The following is a 15,904-nucleotide window of genomic DNA, read 5'->3' as shown; positions in this document are numbered from 1 at the left end:
GTTCAGTCCTTGGCCCAGCATAGTGGGTTGAAGGATCCAGGATTGTCACAGCTGAAGCTCAGATTCAGCCTCTGGCCTAGGAACTTCCATATGTTGTGGTTGCAGCCATTTAAAAAAAAAAAAAAATTAACAGGAAAAGCAAACTGAGCTCTGTTTCTGGGATCCCAAAAAGAGGTGGCCAAGAAGTCTGTACCCAAGGCTCCCATGTACAGTGATGGCAGCCATCACTGTCCATCCAAGAGCCCCAGCCAGCACCCCAGGGACACCACACTTTATGTCCTGTCGACCAGGTGTTAGCTTGTATAAATGCAGGCTCTCATTCACTTGGTCTGGCCTGGGGCCTATGGGTCTGCATTCCTAACCAGCAGCAGGTGATACTGCTGCTGCTGCTGGTCTGGGAACCCTCACTTTGAGAAGCCAGGGTCAACTCTGAACACAGTAGATAGATTGTTTGGGGGAGGAATTATCCAAGTTGTTCATTTTCTATCAGTGGGATTGAATTGTATGAAGTTATGCCACGCTCTGTGTGACCTGAACCAGTATTTGTGCTTTATAGACATAATATTTGTGAAAAAATGTCCTTGAAAAATGTTGTAGAGTTTTATTTTATTATTTTATTTTATTTATTTTTTAAATTTAATTTTGTTTTTTGACTCTTTTTTTAGGGATGCACCTGCAGCTATGGAAGTTCCCAGGCTAGGGGTCGAATTGGAGCTGCAGCCGCAGCAATACCAGATATGAGCCATGTCTGTGACCTACACCATAGCTTGAGGCAATGCTGGATCCTTAACCCACTGAGCAAGGCCAGGGATTGAATCCTCATCTTCATGGATACTAGTCAGGTTCTTAACCCATTGAGCCACAACAGGAACTCCTGTAGAATTTTATTATCACGAGTAGAACAGACTATACTGTCTGAGAACTTACGGCAGGCAGCAGGGCAGGTTCTCTGGTGTGAGAAGCACTTGGCCAAGTAAGCTAAACGTCAACAAGGATTTTGATTCTTTGAGGGCGATGTAATAGACAACTTGGATTCCTTTCTTGAAACTTTATGGAATGCTTTTGTAAGAAATTCACAAAGCTGATCATAATCTACGGATCCTGAAAGGTCCAAGTTGTTTTTTTATTGATTGATTGCTTGCTTGGTAGTAAATTTATTTAAACTTCCTCCGGTTCTTTCCAGAAAGGGATAAGCAGAAGCTTTATCTTGTTTGCACTGTTTCTTCCTGGCCTGTGAGCTTGTCATCTCCTGTGAGGAGGAGGCTGGGATGCTTGATCAGAATTTCTCTTCCTTAGAAACTGAAAATTTTCTCACTTCTATTAGAAGTGAGTTCATGGTTGGAAAAAAAAAAATGGGACTTTTTTTCCTATAGAAAAGTATAGAGAAAAAGAAGTCACCTATATGTCATCATCCAGAATGAATCACTACTGAAATCTTGGTGCATTTATTAGTAGTTTTTTTTTTTTTTTTAGGAGCTGTTGATACAGAATTTCACAGACTAGTTTATTAAAGTATATATATTTTCACTTTTTTTAATTAATTTATTTATTTACAGCCACATCCGCAGCATATAGAAATTCCCAGGCTGGTGTTAAATTGGCACTGCAGCTGCAACCTATGCAGTCTGTAACCTGCACCACAGCTTGTGGCAATACCTGATTCTTAACCCACTAAGTCAGGCCAGGGATTGAACCTGCATTCTCACAGAGACAATGGTAGGTTCTTAACCAGCTGAACCACAATGGGAACTTCAATTTTCACTTTTTTATTATTATTATTTTTTAAAATTTATAATGATTTTTATTTTTTCCAGTATAGCTGGATTTTCTGTCACTTTATATTATAATTTAAGCCTTTCCTCCTAACTAAATTTCTTTTTTCTTTTTTTATTTTTTTGTATTTTTGTCTTTTCTGAGGCCACACCCAAAGCATATGGAGGTTCCCAGGCTAGGGGTCTAATTGGAGCTATAGCCACCGGCCTACGCCAGAGCCACAGCAACGCCAGATCCGAGCCAAGTCTGTGACCCACCCCACAGCTCACGGCAATGCTGGATCTTTAACCCACTGAGCAAGGCCAGGGATTGAACCTAGAATCTCATGGTTCCTAGTTGGATTCGTTAACCACTGAGCCACGACGGGAACTCCCCTAAATATCTTGACATTACTCATTTTTACCAATGTTTCATAAAATACAAAATTATATAATAAAAAATGTTCTTGGAGTTCCCTGGTGGCTTAGTGGATTAAAGATTCAACATTGTCACTGCTGTGGCCTGGGTTTGATCTCTGGTCCAGGAACTTCCATTTCACATGCTGTGTGTAGGGCCGAAAAATGTAACTTTTTTTTAAATTTCAAAAGGAGAACATTTATGAAAAAAAGGAAAAAATAGCACTCTTCTTATGTCTTCTGAGAATATAATGAGACCAGATTTAAGTCCAAAAGGGAAATTTGGGGGAGTTCCCTTTGTGGCGCAGCGGAAATGAATCCAACTAGGAACCATGAGGTTTCGGGTTCGATCCCTGGCCTTGTTCAGTGGGTTAAAGGATCCAGCATTGCCATGAGTTGTGGTGTAGGTCACAGACGTGGCTTGGGTCTGGCGTTGCTGTGGCTCTGGCGTAGACCAGCAGCTGTAGCTCCAATTAGACCCCTAGCCTGGGAACCTCCATATGCTGTGGGTGGGGCCCTAAAAATACAAAAACAAAACAAAACAAAACAACCCCCCCCAAAAAAAGGGAAATTTTCTTAGCTGGTTGGTAGCATTAATTATATTTCTCTGTAACTAGCATAATATCTAGTAAATCTTAATGGTTGGTTATTAATAAAATACTAGTACATTTTACTCAATTATGTATTTCTTTGTATAAGCATCTATTCAACCTAAACCCAAGGAATTAGTTCTCAGGATCAGTATATTAACATAAATTGTCTTAGTATGTGTTGACTTCAGAAGACAGTAATTGGATTTTGGATAGTCTGTGCTTAGGACCTGTTGGTGTTTGTATTACTTATCTAATACTGCATGACATCCCCCCAAATATAGTGGTTAGAAGAACAATTAGCCTTATTTTCATTCAGTTTCTGAGGCTCAAGTATTCATGAGCAGCCTGGCTGGGCACTTCTGACCCAAGGTCTCCCATGAGGTTGCTCTCAGATGTTGGCTGGGGCTGTATCATCTGAAGACTTGACTGGGGCTGGAGGACCATGTCTGTCAGTGGTGTGGGGTTGGGTCCATGCTCCTTGCTGGAGCAGCTTCCCCATGTGAGCTCTTTTTCATTAGGGAGGGTGGTTTCTGTTCCTTTTGGTTTTCTATACTTTGCTCTTCTGACTGTTTTCTTGCCTTAAAATTCTCTGTTGAGTTTGTATATCCTTTGTGAATATTCCAAAGCCTAACTTCAAAAAGATTGAGCGAATAAATGATGAGAGGAAGATGTTATTATTGACAGTCTCTGCCTTCAGGTCAACTGTTAATTAACAGGCATAGTTTTCCAGCACTGAATCCTTGTAAGAGGACTGTCTGAAATTCACAGTCATTGTTGGGAAAATTAGGCAAGCTTCCGTGAGATACATCTTTTGGATTAGGAGTATAAACAAATTGGAATGAGACATATTTGGAGATATCTATATAAAACTGGTTTTGAAGAAAGTAGTTTCCTAAAATCACTAAGAATATAAAATTATAAATCCAAACACAGGGTTATAAAATTAAAATCCAAGCACTGAGGATAAAATTCACATGCTATGCAAAGTTTAGTCTTCAGGGAAATTTTTTTGAATTATGACAATCTTGAATTTATCCACTTCTAATCTAAAGATGAGTCCTGTTGATGAAAGTGTTCTCCTGATAATTTTATATGTTTTACCTTTGGTAATGTTTATTTTATTCTTTATTCAAAACAATTTACTAGGCATCTCTTTATTGAAAGCAGGAAAGCATGAATAAAAATTAAATATCACCTGTAACTCCCCCTGCCAGTATCACTTTATTTGTATAATGAAAAAGTGTGTGTGCCTCGAAGGGACATTGAAGTAGGTCCAAAAAGCATAATAAAATTTTAAAGGCTCCTCTCTCACAGTTTGTGAATTGAAAGTAGCCAATTAAATTTCTTATATTTTCCTTCAGAAAAGAAAAGGTCTTTATGAACATTGCCACTGCAGGAACTATGTACACACTGTAGAAGTTCACACAAAAAGAAGTCATGTCATATAGAGTTGTCCCTCGATATCAGAAGGGGATTGGCAAAACATTCTCTGACATCAACTTTATGAATATTTTCTCAGGTCAGTCTCCCAAAGCAACAGAAATAAAAGCAAAAATAAACCAGTGGGACCTAATCAAACTGACAAGCTTTTACACAGCAAAGGAAACTAAAAAGAAGACAAAAAGACAACTTATAGAATGGGAGAAAATAGTTTCAAATGATGCAATGGACAAGGGCTTAATCTCTAGAATATACAAGCAATTTACACAACTCAACAGCAAAAAAGCCAACAACCCAACTGAAAAATGGGCAAAAGACCTGAACAGATTGTTCTCCAAGGAAGATATACAGATGGCCAACAAGCACATGAAAAAATGCTCAACATCACTGATTATTAGAGAAATGCAAATCAAAACTACCTCACACCAGTCAGAATGGCCGTCATTAATAAGTCCACAAATAACAAGTGCTGGAGGGGGTTTGGAGAAAAGGGAACCCTCCTGCACTGTTGGTGGGAATGTAAGCTGGTACAACCACTATGGAGAGTTGTATGGAGGTACCTTAGAAATCTATACATAGAACTTCCATATGATCCAGCAACCCCACTCTTGGGCATATATCTGGACAGAACTTTCTCTAAAAAGGACACATACACCTGCATGTCATTGCAGTTCTATTCACAATAGCCAAGACATGGAAACAACCCAAATGTCCATCGACAGATGATTGGATTTGGAAGATGTGGTACATGTATACGATGGAATACTACTCAGCTATAAGAAAGAACGACATAATGCCATTTATAGCAACATGGATGGAACTAGAGACTCTCATCCTCAGTGAATTAAGTCAGAAAGAGAAAGACAAATACCATGTGATATCTCTCATATCTGGTATCTGATATGTAGTACAAATGAACCTTTCCACAGAAAAGAAAAATGTGGACTTGGAGAATAGACTTGTGGTTCCCTGGGGGGAGGGGGAGAGAGAGGGAGGGATTATGAGTTTGGGATTAACAGATGCAAACTATTGCTTTTGTAATGGATTAACAATGAGGTCCTGTTGTGTAGCACTGAGAACTATGTCTAAATACTTACAATGGAGCATGACAATGGGAGAAAAAATTACGTATACATGTATGTGTAACTGGGTCCCCATGCTGTACAGTGGGGAAAAAACGTGTGTTGTGCATTGGCGGAAAAAAACAATTAAAAAAAAAAGATTTCTGATACATGAACAGAAGATATCTTGCCACTAAGTTTAAATAATTATCTTAGGCTCAATTCTTAGTGTAGGTTAGTCAAAAGGAATCTTAAAAATGCCAGATTCATAGAAACAGAGTATAATGGTGGTTTCCAGGGATTGGGGATGGAGAAAATAGGAGAGATGTTGATTAAATTGTACAAACTTTCAGTTATAAAATGTATAAGTTCTGGGCCTCTAATAAACAGCATGGTGACTATAGTTAATAATACTATAATACTTGAAACTTGTTAAAATAATAGATCATAAAGTTTCTCAACGCACCAAAAATAAATCTGTAATTATGCGAAAAAAAAAAAAAGAAGAAGAAGAAGGGGATTGCTTTCAGGACACACACTCCCCTCCCTCCCCCTTCTCCAAATCCCCAGATGCCTAATTCAATGTAAATGCTATGTAAATAGCTGCCAGGACACAGCCATTCAAGTTTTGCTTTTGAAACTTTCTAGAATATTTTCCCCCAAATAGTTTCTATCCCCAGATGGTTGAATCTCAGGATGTGAACCCTTGGACATGAAGGAGCCCCTTGTACCCTGTTCTGACGAGGAGTTATTATTATTTGTTTATTGTATGCTGTCCTGTGAAGGTCTTTCCACATCAGCGCATGCATTTAGCCTCATTCCTATTGCTGGTGACGTGGTGCCCCACAGTGTGTGTGTTTACTTATAGCCAGTTATCTCCATGTATATTTGGATTGTTTTCAGGCTTTCCAAGGTACAGACCCCTTGACGTACTTTCGATGTCCCTTAAATGAATCCTCGCAGTGGAACTCTTGGGACTGCCTTTTGTTTTCTGGGCTTTTGGCTGTTGCTTTCATGTCTCTATTTCAATAGAGCCTCAGATCTGGCAGTACCAGCCTAAAGCGATACTTACCACACTAAAGGCAACAGACATCTTCTTTGAGGTTTTCTTGGGACCTCGAATCATTTCCTTCCCTGAAGGTGGCAGTAAGATTCAAAAGCCTGGAGCTCACGTCACCCTGTGTCAGCACCTTGGTTCAGAGTAAATTGAGTACTTCCTGGAGGCAGGAAGTTCCAACACCTCTTGGGCATTTCATTCATTCAGTAAATACTTATTGAGCATCTTGCAGGTGTCAGGAGCTGGGGAAAAGTTAAAAAGATGTGGTTCTTCTCCACTTTGAGCTTAGCTTCCAGTGAGGTGTGAAGTGTACAAGGCAGCCCAAGGAGAGCTTCAGAAAACAGGTAGGAAAGGACTTGAACCAGGATGTGCAGGAGTATAAGATATGTGACAGGCAGGCTCAGTGATGGGACTGTGGGGTGGGAGGGCACTCCAGGCAGAGGCCAGTGAACGTGGGAGCTGAGAGATGCCTGGGAGGCATCCGGGAAGCCTGGGAGCTGAGAGATGGGTAGCGGCACTGGGAAGAGTAAAACCACCAGGACTTGTTGGAGTCCAGCAGCCTGGGTGGTACCATGCTCAGGCACCAGTTGGTACCCATGGAACAGTGCTTCCCAGGCTGCTGGACCAGTCTCGGGCAAGATGTTTTTTGGCATATGTGGTGTGACTTTGTTACCAAATTTTTGTTTTTCCAGCTAAGAAAGAAATTTAAAAGATAATCACTAATTCCTATCCCTGTTGTTCTAGAAATAAAAGTACATTTTATGCCCAATCAAGTAGCAAAGACATAATCTGAAAGGACAATGCTTCCCAAGGAAAACATAAATAGTAACTTTTGACACAGTTATAAATACACACTACTATACATATTACATAATAAGTTATGTTTAGATAGGGTATGCATGCTGTGATAACATACAGCCCCAGATTTCTGGGCTTTAAAATACCAAAGGACTGCTTATTGTTCATTCATGCTCTTGTGGGCTGGCTGGAGGTGATGGTGGGCCTGGGCTTTGTGCCCACACAGACCCAAGCTCAGAAGGAGACATTCCAGCTCCTAGCTTCAAGGAGAGTCATGGCAGGAAAGAAAAGGTGCGGGGGGTGAGGGGGTGGAAATGTGGCAAATCCTGCACTGTTTCTTAAAATTTCCCCTTGGAAGTGACAAGTGCTATCTTGTTTGCATTTCATTATCTAAAGCTAGTCGGTCTAATCAGACTTCAGAAAGAGTTAGTAAATGCAGTTCTACCATGTGGTAGGAGAGGTAGGTAATGCGGGAACACTCTAGTGCCTACCACAACCTATTGTCCTTGTTTTTTTGTTGTGTATCTTGTTTTTGTTATGTACCTGCTACTGGGTCCAAGCTTGTACTACTGGCTGCACAACAGACCAATAAATCCAAGAGATGAGTTGTTGGGGCAAAGGATAGCAACTTTATTTGGGAAGCCAGCAGACCGAGAAGGTGTTAGACTCATGTCCCAAAGAACCCTCCTGCCTAAGTTAGAATTCAGCCTTCTTCTATGCTAAAAGGGAGCAGAGGGAGGGAGCAGAGTCAAACATTTCCCAGTCTCCATCAGCCTCCTGAGGGGATGTGTTAATTTCTTCCTTCCTGCAGTCATTCACATATGGGTCTGCTCAGGATGTTTCCTGTGAGCTGAACAAAGGTCTTTTAGCTTAATGCTCATTACCTGGGAGGCAGGGTTCCCAGAGATGTGCCATTATATATAATTTAAGCTTATAGGCAATATCCCTTTAGAGATTAACTTGTGGTGGAATACAAAGGTTCTTGCCTATTGCATACCTTCACCAACTCCTTCATAGCCTGCCACATCCTTGGGTCTACATGCCTTTGGTAGCATAAGTGAAAGAGAATGGAGAGTGTCCATAAGGACATATTTGAAGAATCCTAAGAGTTACCTGAGACAGCAAAACACACTTGGATTCCAGGGGAGACACTTCACACAGGAAGTTTGCTGTCTGGGCTTTGGCGTTGAGTTCATTCAACAACCCTAAGACTCAGTGGGAAGGTCTTACAAACACCATTTCATAATTCAGTGAAGAATTTAAGACCTGAGAAAGTTGACTTCCTCACAAGCCCCATGCCTTGGGATTCCCCATCCTGTAGTGGGCACCCTCTCAGGATCATTCCAGGTTAGGCCCTTGGAGAGGATTCCTGCCTGGGAAGCTGGGCTCAGAGCTTCATTCCCCAATATTTTCCCATACAGTGTTGAAATAAGGAGCTGTTATCATGGGAAATTAGAATTCTTAAGCCTTTTATAAGATGTTCCTTCCCTTTGGAATCTTGTCTGGAGAATACCTTAATTAGATGGTCAGAAATTGTTTTCAGATGACTTTGAAAATGAGAAATCTGAGTCAGTCTCTTTCTGGAGCTGGTCTGTGTCTCTGCATCATTCAGTGAGGCTGAACCAGGAAGCCAGGGCCTCATGGGGACCTCACCCCTCTCGCTGTTGTATTTGCTGTGACCAGATGGTAGAATATATTTTCGTCCTGGATTATCACCTCCCCTCCCACCACCCCCCATTGAATACTCTTGATATTCATTCAAATCTTTTTTGTTTTGTTTTGTTTTGTTTTGTCTTTTTGCCTTTTCTAGGGTTGCTCCTGCGGCATATGGAGGTTCCCAGGCTAGGGATCTAATCAGAGCTGTAGCTTCCAGCCTACGCCAGAGCCACAACAACGCAGGATCCGAGCAGCGCCTGCAACCTACACCACAGCTCACGGCAACACTGGATCCTTAACCCACTGAGCAAGGCCAGGGAATGAACCCGCAACCTCATGGTTCCTAGTCGGATCCGTTAACCACTGAGCCACGACAGGAACTCCTTTTTTTTGTTTGTTTGTTTTTTAAAACAAGCGGCTGCACCTGCAGCATATGGAAGTTCCCAGGCTAGGGGTCAAGCCACAGCCACTGTAGAAGTAACGCCAAGTAGTTATGTTGTGAGCCACATGGGAAGTCCCAAATCGTTTTTAAAGTTAAAAAAAGAAAACATTGCTGCTATTTGAGTTCTAGAAGGCTAGCCTGGTAGCTGTTTCATAAGGTTTGTCTGACAGATTTCTAGGCTCATAAACAGTCCTTCTGAGATTATGGACTTTGCTGATTGCCTCCGTCAGTTTCCTGACCTCCTCAGCTATCCCAATTGGAAACACATCTCAAAGGACCCCAGAAGTGATTCTCAGCTGGAATAAAATGTCCTGTCTGTCAATGTCTTATGAGATACTTAACACCAGAGCCACATTTACAAAGTGATAGTTTCAATGAGAATTAGTTAAGTCTGCAAGTTCAGGCCATGTTATTGTCATAGTTGCAGGGCTTTTTTGCCTTCCACCAAATGTGCAGGAGTGATGCCTGTAAGTGTATGTGCCAGGCTGGGGTGGACAGTGCCTGCTGCCCAGAGGGTCCCAGCCATGCCCTTACCACTGAATGTGGAAGTGCAAAGTTCAAAATCATTTACCACCTGGGAGGAAACTATTTACCTCAATCCTAGTACTCACTCATTCATTTCTTCAGCAAGTGACCAGGTAGATCACATTTCTATCTTGGAATTTATTTTCTTGTCATAGTGCTTAATCATAAAGGAGATTGTTGAAACAATGCCTAACACATCTTACACAGACTGATTATGCCTACAATAGCAGTAACGCAGGGTCACCTTTTAGAAATAGAGTGTATCATTAGAGGACCAGAATTCTTAAGTTCTTTCATAATGTCACATAAGCTTTCCTTGCTCCTGTCGGAGGCATTATTATGGAGAAAGGTTTTTATAGAAGTAGATTTTCAGGTAATTGAAGTTTACTCTCTTGGCTCTGAACTTTAAAAAATTATGCTATGAATGTTGGAATTTTTTTCTTGACAATCGAAAATGGGCAGTGTCCTATTTCTTCTGTATGATCAGGGGAATTTCCTCTACTATTGTGCCATATGTGGTGTTTGTATGCACGACATGGCACCTCAGTCTCTCCCTTGGCTATTTGTCAGCTCTCATTTCTTCTGCCCACTGGTACCCACCCCCTAACAGACGGTTCTTTTTTTTTTTTTTTTTTAAGAGCTTTTAATAGTTGTTTTTATAAAACTGTTTCCTTATGAGACTGTTATTAGTGTAAACAGCGTGTTTGCTGACTTGTTCTCATTGTGAATGAAAATAGTGTAAGTTCCTCATGAATATGGCTTCTTTTTAAAGAATTCTAGCTGTACAGAAATATAAGGGTAGGAGTTCCCATCGTGGCTCAGTGGTTAATGAATCCAACTAGGAACCATGAGGTTGCGGGTTCAATCCCTGGCCTTGCTCAGTGGGTTAAGGATCCGGCGTTGCCGTGAGCTGTGGTGTAGGTTGCAGACACGGCTCGGATCCTGCGTTGCTGTGGCTCTGGCGTAGGCCGGTGGCTATAGCTCCAATTCGACACCTAGCCTGGGAACCTCCATATGCCACAGGAGCAGCCCAAGAAATGGCAAAAAAAAAAGACCAAAAAAAAAAAATATATATATATATGTAAGGGTAAAAAGTGAAATCAGTTCTTTGAAGTATTCCTTCCCCACCTACCTTGTATTAATCAGGGGTCTTCAGAGAGCTGGAGCCAGTAAGTATATGTGGTGTGTGTGTATCTCTATAGATATAGAGAGATATGCATAATTTGATAGATGTATGCATATATATTGATTTAGATAGGTACAGCTATTTAGTTAGTGAGATTTATCCATTGCTGTACATTTATATCTGTATCTCTATATATGGGGGTAGATTTATTTATTTATTTATTTGTTTGCTTAATGCCACATTTATGACATGTGGAAGTTCCTGGGCCAGGGATTGAATCTGATCCACAGCCATGGCAATACTAGATCCTTTAACCCACTGCATGGGGCCAGAGATTGAACCTGCACCTCCATAGCAACTGAGGCTGCTGCATCAGATCCTTAACCCACTGTGCCACAGCGGGAACTCCAGTAAAGGTTGTTTTGAACATGAGCACTGCTATACCAGGACAGTCAATCTGAAAACCAAGATGGCTACTAAGTGAATTCGGGCAGTGGGTCGTGCTGGACAAAGGGATGATTCATGTCCTGGATCACAATGGGAACTTCTAGAGAGATTTATTTTAAGCAACTGGTTCACACAATTGTGGAAACTTAGGCAGATCCAGATCTGCAGGTGACTGGCAAGTTGGAGACCCAGGGGGGAATTGTAGTTCAAGTTCACAGGCAGTCTGCTGGCAGAATGCCTTCTTGCCTGGGGGAGATCAGTCTTTTTCTATTCAGGCCTTCAACTGTTGGGCGAGGCCCATCCACACCGTGAAGGGTATTCTGCTTTATTCGGCATCTACGGATTTAAATTGTTATTCTCATCCCAAAAATACCTTCATAGAACTACCTTAAGTAATGTTTAACCAAATATATGGGTACACATAAAATTAACCATCACACACCTTTATTCCTCTTTCTTCTACAGAGGATACCACTCTTAATATTTTGTTGTAATCCTTCTAGATGTTTTCTCTGCATTTTCTAGGGTGAGTGTGTGTATTGAGAGGTTTAACACACTTAAAGGATAACCATTTTTCTCCTTCCCCTACTTTAATATGTTAAGATGATAAATGACATTGTTAGAATTCTGGAGTTATATACTGTTTTCTTCCTTTAAGGTGGAGATTTTGGTTTGTTTATCTTTGTTTTTTTGATGTACAAATGCTTACAATTTTTAAGCAGAAACATCCCAACGTATTTTTTTTTCTTGTTGCTCTGCCTTGAAAATTAGAGTTGTATTTTGAGGGTCTAGAGTTTCTAGCTGGCCTCCAAATAGGGGGCCATTTGTAGGTCAGTTTACTTTTTTCATTAGTAGTAACATTTTATTCTCATGAATAAAATGTTTTTATTTTAGGCAGCTTACTTTTTCCATTAATAATAATATTTTATTCTCATGAATGCTTTGCTTGTAATTTAAAATACAAGCTCTCTGTGGCTTCAGGGGACGATGTGCCAGTGGGCTTCTGCTGATTCAATGGGTAGACAGTTCTTTCCTTTGCACAAGTCTTGTTGAATGGTCTTGGGAGGCATGGTCAGGAATTGCCAAGAATTGTACCTCCCCTCCCAGCTTCCTGTTGGGGGCATCAAGATGCTCCAGCTAAGACAGAATTTAAGTTTACTTTAGTTTCCAGCTTAACGCTAGCTTGAAAAATGGAAATGTCGTAGTTCCCTTTGTGACTCAGCGGGTTGAGAACCTGGTGTTATCTCTGTGAAGATGTGGGTTCGATCCCTGGCCTTGCTCAGTGGATTAAGGATCTGGCGTTGCCACAAGCTGCAGCTTAGGTTGCAGATGTGGCTCAGATCTGGCATTGCTGTGGCTGGGGGTGGCAGCTGCAGCTCAGATTCTACCCTAGCGTGGAAACTTCCATCTGTCACAAGTGTGGCCATTAAAAAATAAAAGGAAATGTCAGACATTTGGAACAGATTCCCAGGAAATAGGCAATAAAGGTAATGATGTTTTAATAGTAATTACGTCTCTGTGGAGACGAGAGCCACAATATCTGGGGTCAATGCCATTTTATCCCGAGACCTCAAATTTCATTATCGTTTTTGTTTGTTTTTTCTGATAATCTTCATTTCTGACCTAACATTAAGCTAAGATTTCCAAGGCTACTATCAGAAGGGGTCTGTTGCACACTGGAGGAAGGCTTACCTTTGGGGTTGGAAGGGGCTGTGGTTCTAGAACAGATGACCCCCTTGGTGGTTAGGGTAGGAAACAGTGAAGGTGAGGGTGAGCCCAAAGGACCTGAGGACCCCAGGTGCTTGGAGAGCCTCCCTCTTTATTACCTGACGATGAGAATTCTTCCTTTAACACGGAATCCTTAACTAATGGTTTGATGGCGGGGTTGGCGGAGGCAGATGTCCTTTGAGATGTTTCTGAAGGGTGGGTTTGCAATATATGTTAAAAGCATTCAAAATAACTCTTCCCTTTAATCCAGACATACTGCTTCTAAGAATGTCCCCTGAGAAAATAAGGGGTGATACCTATACAGCCCTAGCTCTAGGAATTTTCATTGCAGGTCCTGCTCATAACAGAAAAAAATGGGAAACAATCTCAGTGTCCAAAAATAGGAATCCATTAAATTACTAAGATTCTGCCATACATATAATACCCTGCAGCGTGGGGAATGTTGACAAGTATTTCTAATACTTTTATTGGTATGAAAAGACATCACTCATATATTCCTGACAAACATATAGCAAATAATCCAGTGTTTTGGTTTAAAGAAAAAAAAAGTTGTGTGTTATGTGTGACTGTGTGTCTAGACTAATTTTTTTTTTCTAATCTATGTTTTTGGATTTTTTTTTCTGTAGTAAATATGAGCTTCTTCTTGTGGAATCATATAAAAGGAAGTAGATGCCTTTTAGGGAACATGCCTTATTTATATGTCAGGAAATCACAGAATACTTGAGATGTCACCCAAAGAAGTTCAAAAGGAAATTCTGGCATTTACGAGGTGGGACCCCAAGATTTCTAGACCACTTATGCAGCAGTGAGCTGACAAGTGAGCTGGGAGGATGGAGATGGTGGCAGTGAACTCTGGTTATCGGAGACACAGAAAGCTTATAAGTAGAGCTTGCCTGGGCTGACTCCATGCTCTATTCTCTTTAGAATTAAATTATTGTGAAATATTTCATTCTATAGATAAAATGACCTATTTCAAAGAAGGCACAGCTGGAGTATATTAAATAGCCTTTGCTGTGGTCATAGATTTGTACTATTCGATATGCTGCAGTATGAATGTGTTTAAAAAAAGGTATTCTCTAAAACTTTAAAAAAGTAATATTTGAGATTTAATATATTGGGAGAGCAAGTGGGAGCCTTATTGAGATGGTTAGGCGGGGTGGCCCACCCCGTCTTCTCATTCCAGTAAAAATTAACATTATTATTACAAATCTGGTAGAAATAAAGCTGAGCCACCGTGGGGTTGCCCTAAACGTTCCCGTGCACTGATAGGTACAGAGCATCATCACTGGATCGTTAACTCTGGATCTCGCTGAAACCATGTGTATGAGCAGGTGAACCTGAATCTTGAGTTATTTCCCTTTGCTACAAGGGGTCTTAATCAGCTCAGGCCTGCCACAGCAAAATACCATAAAATTGTAGCCCGGAGTTCCCCATGTGACGCAACAGGATTGGCAGTATCTTGGGAGTGCTGGACGCAGGTTCGATGCCCTGCCCAGTGGGTTAAGGATCCAGTGTTGCCACATTTGTGGCTTGGGTTACAATTGCGCCTAGGATCTGATCCCTGGCCTGGGAATTCCATTAGCACCAAAAAAAAAAAAAAAAAAAAAAAGGAGAAAAACAAAAAAAAACCTGGTTGCCTCCCAATAAAAATTTATTTCTCACAGTTCCAGAGGCTAGAAATCTGCCATCATGGCACCAGCACATCGGGTTCTGGCCCCGCTTCCTGGCAGGTGGGTGACCACCACCGTCATCACCTGCCCACACTGTCAGGAGCCTTTTTTTCTGACATCACATGTGTGGATTTTCTGACATCAGATCCTTCTCGTTTTTCCACCCCTATTCTCCAATCCTCTGACACCAGCAGGGTGTCCCACAGTTCAATTAAACTCTGACACTGTCCAGAGTCAGCACATACCCAGAGGTCCCCCAGGCAGTCCCACAAGACGCCCCCCCCCCCAATCAGATGCCAGTCACAGGACCCAGGGGCCACCTTCTAACTGACTGGCTATAAATTTGGGAGTTCCCCCAGCCCCTCCCCAAGTTCGGTAATTTGCTAGACTGACTCACAGAACTGGGGAAATCACTGTTCTTCCTGTTAGTGGTTTATTCTAAAGGCCACAGCAGAGGAGCCGCCAGATGATGGAGAGTCAGGACCGGGTGTGGGGTAGGGGTGCTAGGCTTCCATGCCTGTTCCCCAAAGCAGCACCCTCCCAGCACCTCGGTGTGTTCACCAACCCAGAAGCTCTCTCAGCCCCATTGTTTAGGGTTTGAAGGCACAATTGGCTCTAGCTCTTAAATCATTGGCCATTAGCGATTGGATTCAGTTTTCAATCCCTCCCCTCCTGATCCAAGAGGCCTGTGAGGCATTGAAGCTGAAAGATCTAAACTTCCAATGTCCAGATTGGTTTTCTTAGGGACCAGCCCTCATCCTGGAGCCACCTAGCACCCACCCCCACCCTGATTCATCTCATTAGCATACAGAAAAACTGAATCCCCAGGTGTTTAGGAGCTGTGTGCCAGGAAATAGAGACATCACACCCCCAACTTGGTCTTCCTGCTTCCACTCATAGTAGAGTCTGTTTTCCACTGAGTAGCCAGAATTGATGTAGATACTTGACAGTGCACCACCCCAAGCGTTCCCCAACCCACACAGAGCAAACCCCACTGAGGTCGCCTGTGGCCACCAGTCTCCAGGCTGGCTCCTGAGCGAGGCTCTCTGCCTGCACCCTCTCCCCCCTCCACATCCCCTTGACATCTTTCCCCACCTCCTCCCACCAGTGCCCCATCTCACTGCACCCGCCCCAGTGCCTATCTGAGACTGAGCCATGTGGCCCCTGCCCTCACAAACTCTCTGACTCAAGTT

The 15,904-nt window shown here is 42.0% G+C and overlaps 1 protein-coding gene across 1 annotated transcript in view; it reads left to right on the top strand.

The window, feature by feature from the left end:
* The window catches only part of ANKRD33B (ankyrin repeat domain 33B), an 83,513-nt gene that overhangs the window by 27,440 nt on the left and 40,169 nt on the right, over positions 1-15,904 (top strand). The gene's annotated exons all lie outside the window — the stretch shown is intronic.

The sequence above is a fragment of the Phacochoerus africanus genome, chromosome 1 (assembly GCF_016906955.1).
Source record: "Phacochoerus africanus isolate WHEZ1 chromosome 1, ROS_Pafr_v1, whole genome shotgun sequence".
NCBI lineage: Eukaryota > Metazoa > Chordata > Mammalia > Artiodactyla > Suidae > Phacochoerus > Phacochoerus africanus.
This window is presented reverse-complemented; position numbering and strand designations above follow the sequence as displayed.